This window comes from Clinocottus analis, unplaced genomic scaffold (assembly GCF_023055335.1).
Source record: "Clinocottus analis isolate CAN_PGR_092001 unplaced genomic scaffold, fCliAna1.0.p SCAF_23, whole genome shotgun sequence".
NCBI lineage: Eukaryota > Metazoa > Chordata > Actinopteri > Perciformes > Cottidae > Clinocottus > Clinocottus analis.
Window position 1 is genome coordinate 9094543 of NW_027175965.1, and position 20683 is coordinate 9115225.

The following is a 20683-nucleotide window of genomic DNA, read 5'->3' on the forward strand; positions in this document are numbered from 1 at the left end:
GTATTGTTATTATGATACAGTTTTACTACTAATGTGACTGTGTTACCATGTGATGTGTTATCAAGGCAATAATATATATATATATATATATATATATATATATATATATATATATATATATATATATATATATATATATATATATACATATATATATATATATACACACTAAGTGGAAGCATGAGCTCCAGCAGTGGCCACGTTTCAGTTGGATCGTCTGAGCACCGACGTGGAGGAAAAGCTGCCACTTTAAAGATTTGATTAAGTAAAACCTGAACCTGAAGTTGATTGATTAAACAGCCTCGCAGTCTTTTTCTTCCAGCAATCAGCCGGCAGCAAAGCCGGGACGCACAGAAAACCTGAAAGCTCATCCAGTGTGAGGAATTTCAATGCATTTGAAAATAGTTTGAAATAATGCTGCTGGTCTCTGTCCTTCTATAAACATGTGTGTGCTGCAGGGTGTCAGGGCTTTAGCATCGTAGCATCGTAGCATCGTCCCCTCACAGTTTTGATGGATCACATATTGTTGCAGTTAAAGGTCTACTATATATATATATATATATATATATATATATATATATATATATATATATATATATATATATATATATATATATATATATATATATATATATATATATATTAATATGGATTCAGGTTGTAATGTGCAGTTGTAAAATCGTTTTACTTGATTTCAAATTGTTATTTTGAGCCCAAAATGCCTCCAAATTGTTGTACACGTTTGTAGATTTTATTTTAATTTGTAGATTATTTGTGACCATTTTGAGACTAATTTCACTCCATAATAAGTAATTATAATAAATCTACTTTTAAACAAACAATTTGTGCAGAATAACTCGTGAAATTCATCCATATGCTCAAAGTAAAACAAAGTATTTCCTGATGAATCCCTCTGGAAACAAGACCAGCACGAGTTGTTGAAGCATTATTTTAGGATATTTTGCAGTGTAGTTTGCACAATGAACCTCACGTCTAACTCTGATAAGAAGATGACGCGTCATCTTTAAGATGGAGGAGGGGGGGGGGGGGGTCAATGCGCGGTGTGCATTGGTCTGTTTCATGCCGCCTTGCCTCCCCTCTTGTCCCGGGTAAAGCTGTCGATGCTACTGGTCGATGCCTCGGTGAGTCTTTCCTTCCTCGCGTCACGTGCTGCACTGCAAAAAACACGCCGTCAAAAGCAAGTTGTGTTTCAGCTTCAACCCTCATTTGAACGCGGGAGGAAAAAGTGTTTCCACTGCTCAACAAATACATGACGGGTTTTTTTTTCATGGTTCATTTTAAAACAATCAATAAGATATTTACCTCTCAGAGAGTTAATGTATCATTTACCAAATAAAGATTTAAATACTCAGCGCTAAATTTATGTTTTGTCTTTTTTTTCAATGCCGAAACGTGTCATAACGAAAGAGGGGGGGAGAGAAGAGGAGAAGATGGAGAGAGCCGTGAGTTGGAGAGGAGGCAGGAGAGGGAGGGCCGGACGCATGACATCATTCCCTCAGCTTCCCTGCGCGGACACAGCTCTGGTTCCTCCAAGTGCGCACGGCGGCTGCTGAGGGAGCGACTCCTCCTGCCGAACCCAGACGCGTCCGGAGCAACCTGCGCTCTCGGGGTGGATATTAAAATAAACCCAAAAAAAACATTATTTAACCCGAAAGAGGAACCCGTGAAGTGCTCCTCCTCACTGGACCTGCCGCAGGGACGCACACATTCAACACAAACCCGGGGATTATTGCTTGTTTTAATGATGAAGATGTGAGGGTTTACGAGCTGAGAAGAAAGAAAGAAGAACTCCGAGGCTGACCACAAGGTAGGTGCACTTCCCTGGCTGGCTTTTTTTTGTGTTGAATCCGGACCAAATCCAGCTACTTTCTTTCTTTGATACAAGAGCTGGGAATTTAAATCACGGCTTTTGTCCTTTTTCTAAACGCTTGAACCAAAAATAATCGGCATGCGGGGTGGAGGAGCTATTTGGAGCGCGCGAGCTGCGCGTCCTCCAGCCGCCTGAACACCCGCAGAGACACGCAGGCAAGTGCCCAAAAAAGAGGAGCAGCCTTTCAGAATACTGCAAAGAGGCTCGTACACGAGCTGGTGCGCTGGTGGCGGAGCAGAGTGATGCTCGATGGTCCCGCACTCAGCGGGAGACCCGAGTCCGCCACCGCGGAGCTGCTGCTGCTGCTGCTGCGGGAGAGCAGAGCTGCTGCCGCCGGAGAGCAGATCCATCACTCTGAACCACGGGCACGGCTCTCCCCTTCCACGAGAGTTCATTACGAGCATGAGTCTCCCGAATAAAAGGAAACGATGGTCCAGCACCAGCAGGGAGACGAGAACCAAGATTCTCAAGAATGTTTGCACTTGTCTGCGCTGAGAGGCTCTGGAGCAAAACGCAGATTTGTGAATCATCTTCTTTTTTTTCGGGCGGAGGTGCGCCTGTGTGTGTGTGTGTGTGTGTGTGTGTGTGTGTGTGTGTGTGTGTGTGTGTGTGTGTGTGTGTGTGTGTGTGTGTGTGTGTGTGTGTGTGTGTACGCGCATCTAACAAGTGCATCTCCACAGGGGGGGCTTCATTAGTCAAGTCAGCCGCTAGAAGCTCTGCATAGATATTCCACTGATATGAACACGCAGCAGATCATGAGACATCCAGGTCTTGCAATGTTCGATGTTTCATCTCTCTCGCTCTCTCTCTCTCTCTCTCTCTCTCTCTCTCCCTCTCTCTCTCTCTCTCTCTCTCTCTCTCTCTCTCTCTCTCTCTCTCTCTCTCTCTCTCTCTCTCTCTCTCTCTCGCGTTGGTCTCCAGCGCTGCGCCGTGTTTGCGCATCGCGGTGTCGGTGGCGCGTCGTGTGCGCTCACAGAGCCGCCGAGGTGCAGTCTGCCCGGCGGGGACACTGACTTAGTCCAAGTGCTGCTGCTGGTGATGATGATGATGATGATGATGATGATGATGATGATGATGCCCTTGTTGAATGCTGGACAAAGACCATGTTGTATCCGCACAAAGTTGTCACATATGTGACGTTGATTTATGTCAAATGAGAGATTAGTTCAGAATATCTCACTTTCAAACTTTCAGATTGGTCTTCATTTTAAAATCTATCTTCCTCTGTACTTGTTTCATGATGGTTCCTGGAAATGATGCACACGATCTGCTGCCAAATGATAATGCATGATCCCACATAATGAGACAAATGTAGAATAAGCAGAAGAGCGTGTTTCCTTTATTTCTGTGCAGACAGATCTGTTTATCCCCCCTTTTTTTAAATCATTCGGTCATCACTCCCATATTAACCGATTTTAAAACATGAGAGATACAAGCTAATTGTCCATTAGGATACATGTTGAAACGTTTACATTCCTATTAATGTCCCAGAAGCATTTTCCTTCTCGTTCCGTCTCCTGTTTCGATCGCAACGCGTCTGCAAAGCTCATAAAATCCAAAAGGAGAGAACAATATCTCGCCAGCGCCCGAGTTGTTAAAAGAAAATGGCTTTATTCATTTTTCTTTGTGCCCGTGGTAACTTAGTTATGGCTTTTTTATGGTGCCTGGAAATGGCTTACAGGCTTGCAGCGCAATGTAATGTAATCAAATTTATGATGTTGCTGTGTCTTCCAATTCCCTGTTATGTTCCGTCACATGAGGAATGTAGAGTGACTCCCCCCCCATCACACACACACACACACACACACACACACACACACACACACACACACACACACACACACAGCATGCCCAGGAGCATCACAGCAAGGCAGGTAACATTCATGGATGTGTATGTGAGGGAGCTCACGATGCTCTCTGGCTCTCAAACCGCTCTAGAAATAGTCCACCGTCCTTTCTTTAAATCATATTCAGACGTGACGCCGCCACAGATTTATTCTGGCAACCAATCACATGCTTCTTGAGTTTTGTTTTTGTCCAGATTTTGTGCACAAGTTTGTCCTCATGCAAGAAGGACATTAAACTATGAATGTGATGCAGGAGGTGGTGCATTTACTTTAGGATTCTATTTGTAAGATGTCATTATTTCAATTTAGATTATAATTGTTATCCCCACTTCAGCACGGATGTGTGTGTGTGTGTGTGTGTGTGTGTGTGTGTGTGTGTTGATGTTAAGATGTCTTAATGGAGGAAGGTACTCGCTCTCTGCTGCCAGTGGACGGGCGGCCATCACTGGAGTGCTGCACCCAGCAGTCAAACACACATTTTGAACCGTCAGAGCTTTATTGTATGTTCCTCTCAGATCTTACTGGAGCCAGGGAGGGATTTAAGGTGCTTTACTGGTTAAAGTAACGTGTTTCTGAAAGAACAAGCGTGAAATAGAAGTGTGTGACGTACGGCATGGCTTATAGGTTACACTTTGATGAAAGAGCTCATCAAAGAAACTCAGCTCATTGAAGACGTTGAAGAGCTCAGTGAGCTGAGCTACAACGGGAGGCAAGAGTCCAGCAAAGTGTGTTTTTCCTCTCTTTTCATTTCATTGCTTTTCACACACATGAACTAAGTCGCAGAAAAAAATACGAAAGATTTAAATTACAAGTCCCTCATTTTTTTTTTAGACCCCACGGCATCACCTTTACAGGTAGCTCGGTAGACGTTAGCATGTTAGCTTTCCACTGTGTCCACCTCTTAAGTCGACATCCATCACGCGGCCTCTCTGTATGTATGAGATGGGGATTGGACGGCATGCCCGAGCATCCGTTGTTTCCCCGCCGCAGAAATGCACTTCCATCACGCTCACCTGTCAGCGGCCGGGCGGTAAAGATCCAAGCATGCGAGAAAAGGTCCGACACACACACACACGTTGCAAATGCACATTGTGACAGACATGAACCTGCTCACACACACATGCACATATATTACTTTTTATATTCAAAAGATGAGCCATAAGTCTCATCACAGGCCACCGAGCGGCCGCGTCATTAATGCAGTGGGAATGGAAGCAGATGCAGATGTCTGGCCGAGCGGTTTAAAGAAACCCAAACATGTAAAGCAAGAGGCAGAAGAGAGAGAGAGAGAGAGAGAGAGAGAGGGAAGAAAATCTTTAATCATAACCAAACTTTATGTTGAGCTTCGCCCATGTGCACTGCGGCAGTCTAATTACCCGGATAGTGCTTGTTAGTTGTCACCTCCAGACAAACAGCGGGCTACTTTTTTTTTTTCCTCGCTCATGTTTTTCACCCCCGCCTTTGGCCGAATTTAAAATTCAAAGCATCGAAATGTTAATTTCAGAGCACGCCATCTCATCCTCACCTCCACCACTTGCTAAACGTGCCGAGGTGAAGTGTTATTCAAGTCTAATAACGGGCAAACGGGTAAATGAAACCAGCGTAAAGTCTTTACCCAACTCTCCAGATGTTGCCGTGTTTTAGATTGAGTTCAAATGAAAAGCAAAGTGCGGGTTGCGTAATGTGGCGAGGCCTTCTGTCCATCAGACTGTACAGTAAAGCTCATCACGAAGCATATGGATCTCAAATATGCAAATATGCAAATGAGCTAACAGCAGAGAAAGGAAACGTGTCCTTGCGTCTTTTGAACACTGGGCTGTCATTTCAAATGGTTGAGATACAAGCGCTTTAGAGGAAGTCTTCGCTGCCAGAATGAGGGCAAAAATGCACTATTCACAAGTTCTCCAGCAACACTCTGACCCGCTTCAAGCCCACCGTGGAACTTGACACTTTAATGGCTTTGACGTGTACACATTTCCTTGGAACAAGCCCGCCATGTCAGAAAAAGAAAAGATGAGCGGTCTTGGAGCAAAGCGGGATTCCTCCTCCGTTTCCTGGAAGGACAGGAAGGCCTCGGGTGAGGGATCGAGGGATCGGGGGGGGGGGAGCCTCGAGGGCGTCGCTCTGTGTCAAATATGTTGAGCTTCATTTCAAAAGAACGTCCCATAAAGCGATGTCTATTCCTGTCTGCCGGCCACGATGCCAACGCAAAACAATGTGAGGGGATTAAAGCGGCGGGAGGAAGTGCGTCTGTGTGAAGGTTTGAGTGTGTTTTTTACAGTAATCACCAAAGTGAAACCTTTACCTGGCGCGAGGCACAGGTCACTGAGGACGTCCAGCTCTGGTTAAAGCAGCATGTTAAGCCTCTAAAGGCTCTTTGCTTGAGGATAATTGCAGTTGTGATTTGTGTGTTTAGACAACCTGAGAATACGGGGGTAAAATCAGCTGTAATTTACGCACTCTTTCCCATTTATTCAAGCTGTATTCGATATAATACATTTGTTTCATATGAAAACAATATTAAAGCAGACATTTGTCAACGGGAAAACATTTTATTTGAGACCAATGCAGAGTAGTAAATTGAAAATGAAATATATTTCTTAAAGAATGTGTTGCTGTTGTTGTCAAAGTCTGACTTGTTGCTGCAGCCAACGAACATCCTCTGGCCCATTAATTTGTTTATATAATGTTAATATGAACTACTACTGGTTTCCTTTCTATCAAAATAATTGGAATGAGCAATATTGCTGTATTGCTGTATGCACAACCAAATATTGCCGTTCCCACATCTCAGTTGCTGCAGCGCATCGCTTGGTGACTCTGTGTGTTACTGAAGTTTCCATCAATGCAAAAGTTCTCGCTGCAGCGTTGCAAATCATGACACGTTATGGACACACAGGTAGAATTTGCGTCAAAGTGCCTCAAGTTGAGAACCGCGTCCGTGTCTTGATTACCCGTTCGGACCCAGTAGCTGTGAAGGCCTAACAAGCTGCCTGCGTTCGCCGGCTCGGCAGGATGTTTTCCGGAAAGCAGACAATTAGAAAGACCTCTCGCTGAAGGAGACAGATGTAAATCCCTGCAGGGAGAGACGCTCACAGAGGTCTATCCTCCACTGCAGACGCCGCACGCCCCCAAGGGTCGTTCCTCCTGAAGGTCACGGGAGCGTTTCACCTCCTCCCCCCTTTTTTTTTTTTCATTTGCCCACGACAACTCCAGTGGGTATTGCCGGATGTTTCCCGCCATTCTCCGTTCTGCTGAGTGGATCCTGATGGTGAGGAGGAGGTGGGGGGGCTGTGAGGATAATGCATCTGGACAATGGCAGGAATAACAAAATGCTGTCTGGCCCGTTTACTACGAGCCTGCATCATAGTCAAAGGCATCATAAAGAATGAATGACTCCTACACTCCCTTGGATAGTCATTTATGTTTAATTCAGAGTCGTACTGTAAATGCACCGCCGGCCGCCGGTGGCGTGACGGGGGTCGTGGGAGTGGGAGGACGGCGTGCAGGACGTCACGCCGGAGCCCAACCAGAGTCAAGACAGAGAGAGGAACGCATTGGCGTGCGGCCTTGTACGTTTCATCTGCAGGCCCTAATAAAACCCTCACAAGGCGGCATTGATCTCTCCCAGAATAATCCATTCAGACCGAGCGCGCCCGGCCATGCGGGGCCTCTTCAATTATTTATGGCAGAACGCTGCGCAAGCTTCCGCTGGGATGCAACAATGTGTCCTGGGAAAGATGTGAACTGGATTGCAGGAGAGCAACGAGGAGACACAGAGGGCGGCAGGAGAGGACTGGTGGTTCCTAAACTGTGGGGCGCGACCCTCTAGTGGGGCGCGGAGGTATTACAGGTGGGGCGCGGGGGGAGATGCCGATTCTTAACGATCCTTTATTAATCCCACAGTGGTGGGATTATTCTCTGCATGTCACCATCTTTGTGCTGCTGTGAAGCTCTGGTGCTTCAGTGCCTTGCTCAAGGACACTTCAACATGAAACTATAAGGCGAAAACAGGGATCCAACCGGCTTCCTTGCTCATCTTTTTGCCAGATATGAGTTATTTTTTTGCACATATATAACTTTATTGCATTGTTTTAACAATGTGATTGCACATGTTATTAGTTTTTGTCAGATGAAGCAATCTGGTTCACTTGAAAGGGATTTACATTTTTTTTAATCTATTAATTCAAAAAGAACGGATGGAGGAGTCTCAACAAGTTGCACCATTTTGTTCCCGTGTTGTTGGGCCCGAACATTTTGCTTCCTCCAAAGTGACAGAAAAAGTTTGAGAAGCACTGCGTTGGAGAGAGATATGAGTTGGGACAGAGGAAGGGAAGCAGAGGTGCAGGAAGGAGGAAGTGGAAGGAAGGTAAATTACATGGAGGGAGAGGTAGAAGGAAGTGGTGGAGGAGACAAGAACAAGAGGAACAAACAGAGAAGGAGGGAGGAAAAGAGGGAGTGATGAGAAACATGTGATGCAAGAGTAGGGAAGAGAAACATGAAACAGATCAAATCAGAAGGAATTAATGAAAGAATGCAAAGACTGAAAAGAAGGGGAGGATGCGAGAGGAAGGAAAGGTGCCAAGGAAGCATGATGTAGGGTCATGTAGGGATGTCAGGATCAGGAAGAGAGTCGAAAATTGAGAAGGAAAGTTGGAGGAAATGAGAAATTAAAGAACAAAGAAAGACGCTAGGTAAAGAGGTGAAGAAGAAAAGGGAGGTATTGAAGGAATGATGCGCTGGAAGAGGTCAGGAAGCATGGCAGGAAACAAGGTGGAATTATAGATGAGACAAAGAGGACAAGATGACTGGAAATGAGGCAGGAATAGACGTAGAGGAAGAGTCACGACCGGCTATTGATCACGGCCGAGTTATCGGCTGCTGTTGTGCTGAGTGGAGGCACGTCGGCTTCACCGCCATCGCGCGTCTTTATTTCTTCTACACCTTCAACGCTACGCTCAGTGAAACAGACACACAATTCACAGTTTGTATTGTGTGCACTGGTTTGTTTTGTTGGACAAAAATGAAATGTTTTCTGGAGAACGAGCAAGATTCAAGATGCCACAACACACACGATCTGGACGAGATGATTCATCCCGTCGGCAAATTTCTGTCATAGTTTGAATGCTGAATGTTTCTGTGCGGCGTCCTGACACTTTGCTGCACAGCACAAACTTCCCTCGGTCTGTCTGCTGCCTCGTCTGCGATTAGCAGATTCCCCCGGCATTCCTCACCGAGCTCTTTTCCCATTGCCGTGTATCCCAGCACCCTATTAACTTTCCACCCATCGCTCGCTGCCGAAGAGGATTTTTTGATCCAGCGGAAGACAACTGGAATCTAAATGTCCTTTTGTACGGTTCAGTAATTACGTCTGGCCCATTTTGAGAGGGTATAGCATTATTCACAAGGGCGCTAACCCCTGTGACCTCTCTAAAGCGTTTGCTGAAACATAAAAGCACATTTTAGTCAATTTTCCACAATTTGGACATGTGCTTTTCTCCCTCATTCAGTAATACCCATTGTACAAGTACCTCTTTCAATCATTAAGTATAATTTGCATTAATACTGTGGTGGTAGTCGTTTCTAAAAGTCCCTCTACGTTTATCTACCTGACGACGAGACTGTGGAAATTAGATTTGATTGATATTTTGGATTCATAATCATTTGTTACAACACAAACTCTCCGGCAGACTCCCCCCTCATCATTGATTTCTCGCCAGTAGCAAATGGAAAAATCAGCCTCAAAGGAGTCTAACGGTCCTTCAGCAAGCATGCAGTTAGGAAAAAAAAGGATTTTGTTAAGGATATAACATTAGCTGAGTCAAACAGCCTAATCAGATGGGCTAAACGGTGTAGCGGCAAAGCTAATAGCGAACGATAGCACACCAGCAGGCTTCTGTTTAATTAGTAGGAACCCATTTCCCACCACTTGTCATCCTCTGGCGCAGCCGCCATGGATTTATTGTTGGTCCACAGACATTGATTATTGGATTCTACTAATTGTTTGCCTCCGCTTGATTAACAAACCTGTGTTTTCTCCAAAGTCCAGCTCAATAGCTGCCTCTGAAGGCAAAGGACCCCCACAACCAAACGGCTAACACTGACAGGGTTGATTGCTAAGGAGAACCGCAGAGGAGCTACAGGATGATCTGTTATTTTAGCGTCGTTGTTTCCCACCAACGAGACACCTCATTAACGAACTAAGGGAGCCAGTGCTTGGTGAATGGTGCCACACACAGATCAGTGTATGGGGGGCCCCCTGTTGCTGATGCATGCAGGTGCACTGTGTTTTGGGGATTCCTGTCCAGATGATGGATGAGAGACGTGTGCATGAGGCATTGCCGGCATGTAAAGAATTTGACTCGCAGGCCTGTTTTCATTTCTCTGTCTCTCTTTTTCGAGGAAAGTCATGGGGTGGAGGGGGGGTAAAGTATCACAGCTGTGGAGGAGTAGATGCATAATGATGAGGGGGAGGTGCAGAAGGGGTTGATGGAGAGCCTTTGGAGCAACTCGGGGTCACGCTTTTGGAGCTCAAGGGTTTGTAGAAAGTGAGGGGATCGCGAGGTGGGAGGCAAGTCGATGTATCTCCTTCCATCAGCCCGCCCCGACTCATGTCAGACCTTTACCTTCCATTAGGAGCCTTTCACAGAGGCAGGGCTGGTTATTTGGCCTTCCCTCCGCTCTCCCACGACCCTGCTCCAACTCCAACCCCAAGAGAAAGTGTTTTAGTCCCCAGGAAGAGTGAGAACAATTTGCTGCTTGTTCCGGTAAGTTGTTCTGTTTAATTCCCAGAAACAACCGCGTGACCCTTTTCTCTTTCCAACGCAACACAGGGCCGATGAACTCTCGGTAACGCAGGATGTTGCTTCACTCCAGCTGACTTTAGCCTTCTCCTCGCCAGTTTTCCAGTTGTTCCTATCTGATTTTGGTTGTTGCACGAAAACATGAAGCCAAGAAGTACAACACCTCGCCAAAGTATTCTCTTTAAAAGCCTCCATGTGTTTCCCCCTTGTAACTTTCTTCTTTGCTCTTGGATGTCTTAATCGTTTTACGGTCACATGCTTCTTGTTAAGGGGAACCGCTTGTTTGTTTTGTTAATGGAGGAAATCAAATGAATCCAACTGCTGTACTCTTTGAAAGTCTCCCAGCGAGGGCTGGATGCCTCCATCTAAATGGAGCGGTGATGCAGGATAGCCTGGAGCGAGGAAGGACGACCTTTTACGCTCGCTGCCACTCTGACAGCTAACTTAAGGCTCGCAGTCTGCCACCTGCTCTTTACCTTTTTCCTTGTCCATCCGTTTGAGCCGTGAGCTCCGGGACGCCGCGGTAGAGGAGCAGCGAGGTCTACTTAAAGGTAATTTATTTCTGCTGTCACTTTGTTGGGTGAAGAAGAAGTGACACACGCGAGCTGGTTGTTTATGAGGCCTGGCTAAGTGCTGGCTGGGCTGCTTTGCTCTGAGGAAGTTGGCTCTCTGTTTAATTCATGTCCTTGGGAGGCGCATTGCTTTGTGGCATCGTGTGTGGCAGGCGAGCTAATGAGAGGTGAACCTATCTGCTTCTTATTCTCCATCTGTTCCCTGCGTTCTCACACTTTTCGCGCACTTTTTTTTACCCTCCCCATTTCTTTCTGATCTGTTACCCTTCCTCGTCCTTTTCTTTCCCCCACCCATCCATCCCTTTCTCAGCCCTGTAATCAGAAAAGCACACAGAAATCTCCTCTCAATCGCCCACAGCGTGCCCCGCTCGTCTGGAATGGAAACATCACGTTGCGCCAAATAAATCCGTCAGACCTTTGACAAACCCCAAATGGGACTGCCGATTTCTCAAAGCTGTCCCGTTCATCAGTTTGATTCATCTTCCCAGAGATGGAAGACATGCATTCTTCTCATGTCATGGTTTTCTCCACCCTCCCGCCCCGGCGCTCCTACGTTAACGGTCAGTGAGCTAGCTAGCTAGCTAGCTGGCTAGCGGGGGGGAGGTTAGGTCACCGCATTCAGTCTCCAGCGCTTTGAAAAGAAAAGCAGTTCGTTGCAGCGGCTCTGAGCTCTAAAACACTTCAGGAAAAGACGGACGGCAGCAGGACGGGGTGAGCCGAGACGCCGACCTCTCTCCGCCACCTCGGCTGGGCCGCATCCTGCTGTATACCTTTTTGTTAAAGCGCCGTTTTAATTGACACAAAGAATAAAAGCGCCCTGGTTATCTGGCGGCCTGCTCTTGTTTCATGTCAATTGGGTTCACCCCTCCCTCCTGTTCGCTGTCCATCATTCCTCTTCTGTGTCTTTGCTTCTCCGTGATTGTCTCTGTGCTTCTGTTCCTCTCTCTCTGCCTCTCATTCAGCTCAAACCCTTTCCATTCCCCACTGATTGCTTGTGTTGTTCCTCCCTTCCTCTTTCCTCCACGTCGGGTTATTTACATCTCCCCGTTGTCTCACTCGTCTCCCGACTCGTCTCCCGACTCGTCTCCCCCCTCGTCAGAAGTTGTATACGTTCGCTTCGTGAATTATGAAGCGAAGAGCTCAAGCAAACAATATAGATTCAGTTTGGGAAACAAAAAGGTTATTCAAAAGACGGGCACATTGCTGCACAAAGGAAATGAAGTTGTCTCCACTCTGAATAATTTACATTTTTGTAATGAGTGTTCATAAATCGTGAGCTGAACATGATCGCAGCGATCAGATGATTTGTACATTTTGAACACGAGGCTATGAATATTTTTGAGAACACGAATGATGATGGCAGTGTGTCATAATGGATCATTTCGTCGGGTTTGAATGCAAAATAAGGAGAATTTAGAACTTTTAAAAGTGTAAAAATTGAAAGTATATTTGTTTGCAGCAAACCTGCACATTGTTTTTTTTTTTTTTTTTTACATAACTGGTAATAATATACTTTTCCTTAGCAAAAATGTGTAATAATATATAATGGTTTAGAAAGTATATAGTGTTTAAATATGGCACCTTCAACCCTCGTGTTGTGTTGATGTTTTTGTTGCTCAGCAGGTGTTGTGGGTCTGTTGGACCCGCTGTATTTATCGGTTTTTAATTCAACACAATCAAACACTGGTTAATAATTTAATAATGCACGTCCACAATTTCCAGACTTTTATGGGCCCTGTGTGTAGTATAAATGTGTATTTAGGGGTTACGCTGTGCGGTCCATGAACATTTTATCTGATATATGTTCTTCGCAAAAAATGAGCCGAGGCCGATCATCACGCGAGGGTTTTAAATATGTTTAATAGACACAGCGTCGCAATATCAGTTGCTGTCTTTTTTGGAAAAGCCTACAAACCAGCAACCTGCAGCTTTGGCACCCTCCGTCCTGAGATGTGCCATCATCCATCTGACATCACAGACTGTGGGGAAGCTCTCTCTCTCTCCTCGTCCTCTGCTCTGCACAGAGAAGCTCCTTCGACACCACGGCGGTATGTGCTTCCTGTGTTCAGGCCCGTGAGCCCTGAAAAAAGGAGAGTAATACATTTCCACGTCTGTTAAGATAGCGCTCTGCCTCAGTACTGTGTGTTCATCCTCTCCACCGCGGCCATGAGCAGGTATCTCAAACATGACTGCGAGCAAACTTCCCCCCCCTGTGATAGGAAGCCGGACTGACAGGAGACAGATAAATGGAAAATGTACTTTGCTTTTCAATGGAACCGTGAACAACCAGGTCTGTGGATTACTTTCACCGAGTGTGGACAAGAGCAAAATATGGCTTTCTGCTTCGGATCGACATTTTATATTCGGACACGATATCTGCTGCTGGTGACGAGAACAATAGCGCTTAATAACATGCTTCACATAAGTCCTTGTCTTCATATATTGCAGAAGAAATGGCACGTTAAAAGATGTGATGAATTCCCTTGCGTAGCCGTTCTGTCTGTAGGTATGTTTCTTTCTATACGTCACCTTCTAAAAATATCTCTTAAGTGCACAGTCTGTCATGGGACCCTTTATACAAATGCAGACCCACTTAACATTGATAGTCACCCGGCGGGTATAGGCTATTTTTTTAGAGTGCTTCTCCCTTTTTTCCACCCTTACTCCTCCCCCTCCTCCCTCCACCTCCTCGGCTTGTTGTCACTCCGCGATGTGACTTTAACCTCTGTGCAGTTTTTCACCGGCGCCCCTTTTGTTTTCATCTATTGTTCTTAAAAGCAATTATGACCATCAGACAGGCCCATTAAATATTTAGCTGCTGCTTTCACTGGCTTCACAGGAGCACCCACCATGGATGTTCAAAGAGCCGTTCTCTGCAGCGGGGACATGCACGGATATTTTGAGGAGCAGTCGCTCAATTTACTTAAAAGCCACAGGGCCGAGCGTGTTCATTTGAAGGGCAACGGTGTGTTTCTTTGTCCTTTTAGATCCTGACCTACAGGACAGACTTGTGTGCCATCATGTGCATGCGTGACATTCACGCGAGCTTCTGTGTGCCGTGTTTACCGCTACACCGCCATTTCCGCAGATTACCGGTCAATATTAGAAAATGCAGTTCTCCAGTTCAACTTGCAGGAAGAATAGGAACGATCGGTTGCTTGAGAGAATAATGAACACGCTCCTCTGCTATCGATTTATCTGGAGACGCTGCGGGACAATAGCTGCGCAAATAATCGTTCCTTTCACCGCGGCGTTGAAGACACTTCGTCCGCCGCACCGTGTCACTTCCAAGATGGCGGCTCGGCAGCACGTCTCTCCACCCGTCAGCGTCGAAGCATCGATCCCCATCCCTCCAAGTAACCTCCACTTCTCCTTCCAGCCAGCACAGGAGATTGAGGAGCACAGGAGCTCAAACTGGATCCTCATCTTTCAGCTGGATTGGATACGCTGGACCTTCTCCTTCTTGTAGTTAGCAGCTCATATTATCTGCTCAGCCTCTCCTAGCAGACCTGTGTGCTCCCTCAGGACTGGAAACCCACTGCTGTCACCCCACTCTTCAAGGGAAGCAATATCTTAAGACCTGAACTATAACATACATAGTTCCATCTTGTCTTTTCTGTCCAAAAGTAACACCTAACGTATGAAATGACATCATACGTCCCATCGATAGGAAAGACTGTGTGGCTGTGTTGAAGGCGTTTGGGTGTGTGGATCGTGTCTTTCTGCTTTGACAAGCTCAAGGAAAAAGGACTTCCAGAGGGCGGTCTTGCGTGGGTTAACAGCTACCTTTCTGGACGTGTACAATCAAGGGTGTCCCTCAGGGGTCCATTCTGGGTCCACCCTTATTTAAAAGATACCTCAACAACAGTCACATCCGTTTCAATGCCGATGACATCGTCTTCTACGCATCTCCTCGCTGCACGCCGCTCTGACTCGACTGCATCACAGCGTCAATAGCATCCAACGTGTCTTAACCTTCAACTTATGTTATACACGAACAAAACAAAATGTTTTTTTGCCCTCTCGAATGATCCTCTCTGGATGAATCAGCTCCAGTTTGTTGATTCTTACAGATACTTGAGTATCTGGCAACTTCACCTTTAACATCAACACACTGCTTTCTAAAGTCAGATGAAGAACTGGTTTCCTGTGACAAAGCATTCTTTATTCTCTGCAACATGAACAACTAGGATGCTTTTGATGTGTCATTTCATTATTCTTTGAACATCAGTTCTTGTTGTTTTTCAATCCCTTATGTTCCTGTTTTTTTCTTCACAATTAAGATAAAGTAAGAGACAGACCCGACAAGATGTGATGTATTTATAATACCATCTGTATATTTCATTACTTCAACTTATGTTCAGCATTCAAGTGTTTCGTTTGAACAACGAGCTGTAACAGAATCGTTCACCTGAAGAGCTGCAACGTGTCCTGTTGTCTCATCTGTGATTATTCAGAAGGATTTACTCCACTTTAGCAGTCAGGGGTCCAATGCCTTGCTCAAGGAGATCTCAAGAAGAAGCTCTGAAGGGATTCAGGTCATAACTTCATACAGTTGCTCAGGTAGTTGTGTGTCAAGTGTGTTCAACAGCAAAAACTGCCAATCAATCCTTTTTCAGTAAAACAACATGTCATGTTATCATGTTCCAGCTTATAATGCATGTTTACTTTTGTATCAAAGACAACATTTACATTTCATTCACTCATGCAACGTAAAAGTAGTCATTTTAACACGTTTGTGTTCCTAAATGCTGCTGATCTCAGATACAGTTACCAGGAAGTGGTTTGATGCAACGCAAAATACTAACGATACTAATACTACTACTAATAATCTAATTAACATTGTGTTGCATGCTAAGCACCATCACCGCATGCTGTTAATAAAAACACAACATTATAGTCATGATAACGTGGCGCCCTGGGCTCGGTCCTGCAGCCAAACGCAGCTCGACCCGGGACGCTGCGGTGGAGCTCGGTCTCTGTTAAAAAAAATGTGTGCACCACAGTGTCCGACCTCCCGTCGCTGCGTCAGCCTGACGTCTCACTTCATTCATCTTATTTTCCTGCTGGACATCAGACGGCTCGGTGCAACAGCCTCCGGCCTGAGCCGGGTGAGCTCAGCTCGGCTCCTGAGGGCGTCAACCCGCTTTTAGCGGCGTTTATTCTGGCAGATGAAGTCATAACCAGATCAAACATTTCTGCAGCTGACTTGAAACCTGAATTGTTCCTTTGAGCTGATGACATTTTATTTGCTTGTGTCGTTGTGAGTGTCGGCATGACAAACAGCTTGTGGTGCATGTTTATAACATGTTGTGCATTGTTCTACGAACTAAAACAGACCATTTCAGCTCTTCCTGAGGTTGGATAATATATATGATATGATATAATCTGAAGCTTTACAGCGTTAAGGCTCAAGATGACATCACTGGTTCTGGCTGACATGACAGCAAAGAGACGTGTTTTAAAGACGGTGAAGAACATATTCACACTTGTGCACAAGTGAGGGATGTTAATGGATGGAGGTCCTTGTTCTTCATGGTTATAGCAGCAGCTGGAGAGATAAAAGTGACATGTGTGTGTTGATATGTGCTCGTATGGGCCGGCCAGCTAACACCTCTCTGAGTCTTTGCCTAATGGCTGATAATGAAGAGGACATATTTGCAGAGATGACATGTGCATGTCCTTTACTGGACACACACACACACACACACACACACACACACACACACACACACACACACACACACACACACGGAGGCTGGGCTGACTGCCCTTCAGAATACCAAGACATTAATCTTTAAATGACTGTTGCCTCTTCCCCAAGACTTTCAATCCATTAGTGGCCACATCTTGAGATGGAGAGAGATTGCCATGAAGAAGAAGAAGAAGAGGAAGAAGAAGAAGAAGAAGAAGAAGAAGAAGAAGAAGAAGAAGAAGAAGAAGAAGAAGAAGAAGAAGAAGAAGAAGGCAGAGAGGATGCAGGCAGCGTCCGTGTGTGTGTGTGTGTGTGTGTGTGTTTGTATGTGATGAGGGTGAGGTGATGGAGAGAGCGCCACGGAAAGGATGATGTCAATGATAATGGAGGATGAGGACAGAGAGAGAGAGAGAGAGAGAGAGAGAGAGAGAGAGAGAGAGAGAGAGAGAGAGAGGATCTATCGCCTCTTCGACCACTAACTGTTGGTTTGTTGGAAGTATGGAAGTAGTTTCTCTCTTCAAGTTTGTCTTGTATGTCCCGCCCTGCAGTGCACGCGGTGGGCAGTTAAGTGGTGGGCAGCTTGGTAGGAGATTTGGCGTTTCTGGGCCATAAAAATGTATTTAATAACAGTAAAAAAAAATTATAATTTATATCCACTTTCCTGAAGGTCAAGAGAGAACTTAAACACTTTAAACGTTGTATTTCCACGCCTACTTTCTTCTCCATCTCTGCTCATCCACATCTGGATCCTTCCCTCTCCTCCGTCTCCACACCTCGACTTTCTTTCTCCGACCTTCTTCTCCACCGACCTCCATCACATCTCACCTCTCTCTATCTCCTCTCTGCTCATGCTCTTCCTCCACATCTGCTTTTTAATTTATCCATCAGCCCTCTCACCTTCCTCTCTCCCTCTCTCAACATCCTGCTTTGTTCACTTCTTCCTCTTCATCTTTTCCCTCTCCTACCACTTTTTTCCTCACCCTTCTTGTCTCCTCGTCACCACTCGTGCTCCCATTGTCCTCCTCTTCTGCCTCCGAACATATCCTCTCCTCTCCGTCTCTCTTTGCCTTCCATCACCCTCGCCCCCACCTGCTTCCTCCTCACTTTCACCTGTCTCCTGCTCCCTCCTTTCCATTCTCTCTCTCCCTCACATCCTCCCATCACCCCGTCTCCCTTCCTCTGCTCCTCCAGCGGTGAGCTATAGTGACTCTGACATCATTACCCTTGTTGTGACAGCTTTCATTTGCACCCTGTGGACCTATACATCAGCCTGACTGATAGTCCGGGGCCGGCGGGGCCCCGCCCACACCGGGACGGAGTAACAGACAGAACGGTCCCAAAAACCACTCCAGTTCGGGTACCACTGGATATTTTTCCATTACCCTTTTGTGACATGTCAAACTCAATGCCTGTTCAGAACATGCCCCAGTCTCTGGCTTTGCTTGAAGGAACAATCTGTGACAGGTTTGTTTTTTTTTCTTTCTAAATAAATATACACTGCGAGCGAAGAAAGGAAAGAAGAAGGATGTAAAACTAGGAGTTTGATTGACAGGTGATCGCTGGAAAGTGATTTGCATGCAAAAGGAAAAGCGTAACAAACAGGAAATGATTAAATGTGACATTTAGTCTTAAACTAGTCGTTTGTCTTAATGCGAGAACAAATGTCTGTTGCAGAGGTTTTGTCATGTGATGAATTGTTTTTCTGTCGGTTGAATTCCTGTTTGAACAGGTTCACTAATCATATGCTGAGTCCTGAAATGTCATCATATTGACGGAGTTTCAAGGTTATTTCAACACTATTTACAATCCAACCGAGAAGATTTCAACACAACGCTCTTACAGTTCACACATGCACAACTCTCTGTATAAATCTCCTGTGCTTTTATTTTGAAGGGGATTTTTTTTTTTAAGTTAAGATGGACGTTTTGGTATTCAAACGACTATAATGGTAAATGGACCCGTACTTGTGTAGCACTTTTCTGGTCTTCCGACCACTCAAAGTGCTTTAACACTACATGACATCGTTCACCCATTCACACCCTGACGGGAGGAGCCGCCATGCGAGGTGCCACATCAGTATCATCAGCCATTCATACACCGAAGGCGCAGCTATGGGAGCTTATTTTGGCTATCTCAAGGATGCTCTGCCTTGATTTTAATCCAGAACACCAAGTTGAAACAGACTTTTAAGTTTAATTTTTAGGGGAAAATATCGCTTAACATGTGTCAAGAGGTTCGTCGGATGTATCCGGTCTTTTTTCAAAATAAAACTTTTTTTTTTTCAGTGGTTGGGGGACCACTGGTCTAAAGTATGTATTCCTTTTCTATAAATTAGACGTCTTCCAGTCAACCCGAAGCCGTCTCCCTCTCTGTGAATCCAGCCGGTGCATCAACAAAACCTTCAGACGGCTCGCAGCCGCATTGATCTGCGGTCGTATTAATGTGCGGCTTATAAGCTGGCGGGCGTCCTTTGTGGCCAGACAAAAATGAATCCACTTGAGTGTGGAGCTTTTAATGGTCAAACTACCCTGTTCTTTCACAACGGAACAGATCCCGATCACATTCATTCATTTGCGCCGACCGGGACGCTTGGAAAAGGACCATTAGGGAAGAATCAGAAGAGCTTTCATTTTACAGGCGCCTGGACCCCCATCAAATGTAAAATGGAGATATTTAAAGAGAGGCATTGTGGGAGAGGTTGGAACATAAAACTAAGTGGTGCACAGTAGAAATCCTGCATCACAATATTCTTGTCATGATATAACAGGATTGGATTTTTCGGATTTCTTATTTCTTTTTTTTTTTCCTCCTTTTAAATTTCGCTCCCTTTATAAATTACCTTGGGATATTATGTGTTTTTGTCTGTGGAGAACGTAATTATCACGGTGCAGGCTCTCAATAGTAAATCCTATTTCTAAAATACTTACTCTTGAATTTCACGTCGCAATTATGTTCCGAATTAAGCTTTTTATTTTCAATTAAGCCCTTCATAATTTGCTCCTGTGAGCTCAGTGACTGAGACAATCCAATGAGTTCAACACCTGGTAATGACTTATGGTTAGCTCTGGTGATGGAAGATGGAGTGAATTCAGGGGTTTTTTCCCAGACATCTGTGTGTGCTTAGCGTGCTGTGAGGCTGTCTGCAGGCTCAGCAGGGGGTGCTTATTAATAAAAGCTCGCTGTCACGGCATTTAGACAATACCGCCATACCATTAGCCGAGAAAGGACTTGAGCTCGTGCCTTTATTTTGTGTACACTCTCCGCTGTACATTGTGTGTCTGCGCATATTTCTGGTCGTGCGCTATGGCGTTGCACGCTAGCCTATAGGTTGTTTGTGCACTTTTGTGCGAGTACACACACCTGTGAGCCTCTGCTGGTGCGTCTATGTGAGCGCTGCAGAAAGTGACTGACCACACAGAGGGCACATTAATCATTCTGGGTTTTTTTTTCCTTCCCTGCGCCTCGTGCGGCGTGAGTTGAGGCCTGATGGATGGCTCGTCTCTCGGCCTGGATTCCAGCAGGAAGGCTGCGGCCTATCGACCGGCAGGAGAAGCCTTTGGGGAATCCCCAGCTTACCCCGAACAGCCCAAACGCATCGGACACTGAGTGCGGCTCCAAATGTATTTATTCTACAGACGGCGGATGCGGCGTCCCGTTCTTAAAGCGACAGCGACACGGTCCAACAAAAGGCAGCGTTTTAGTCACATGGTTTCATGCCAGGCTGTGATTCAAGTATTAAATCTAAACTTACAGGTAATTGAAGGGTTTTGCACCACCTGAAGGTGCAAGATGCTTTTTTTTTTTGGCGTAACCCTGAACAGTGAATTACAATAATCCAAACAAGATTAAATAAACGCACGAATGACCTTCTCAAA

At 45.5% G+C, this 20683-nt stretch overlaps 1 protein-coding gene across 11 annotated transcripts in view; it reads left to right on the forward strand.

The window, feature by feature from the left end:
• The first annotated feature begins 1542 nt into the window (after positions 1 to 1542).
• The window catches only part of ptprsa (protein tyrosine phosphatase receptor type Sa), a 210153-nt gene continuing 191012 nt past the window's right edge, over positions 1543 to 20683 (forward strand). For all 11 annotated transcript variants that reach the window (XM_068590029.1, XM_068590028.1, XM_068590034.1 and 8 more), the window contains exon 1: positions 1543 to 1828. The gene's annotated coding sequence lies outside the window, so the exon portion shown is untranslated. The remainder of the gene's footprint in view (positions 1829 to 20683) is intronic.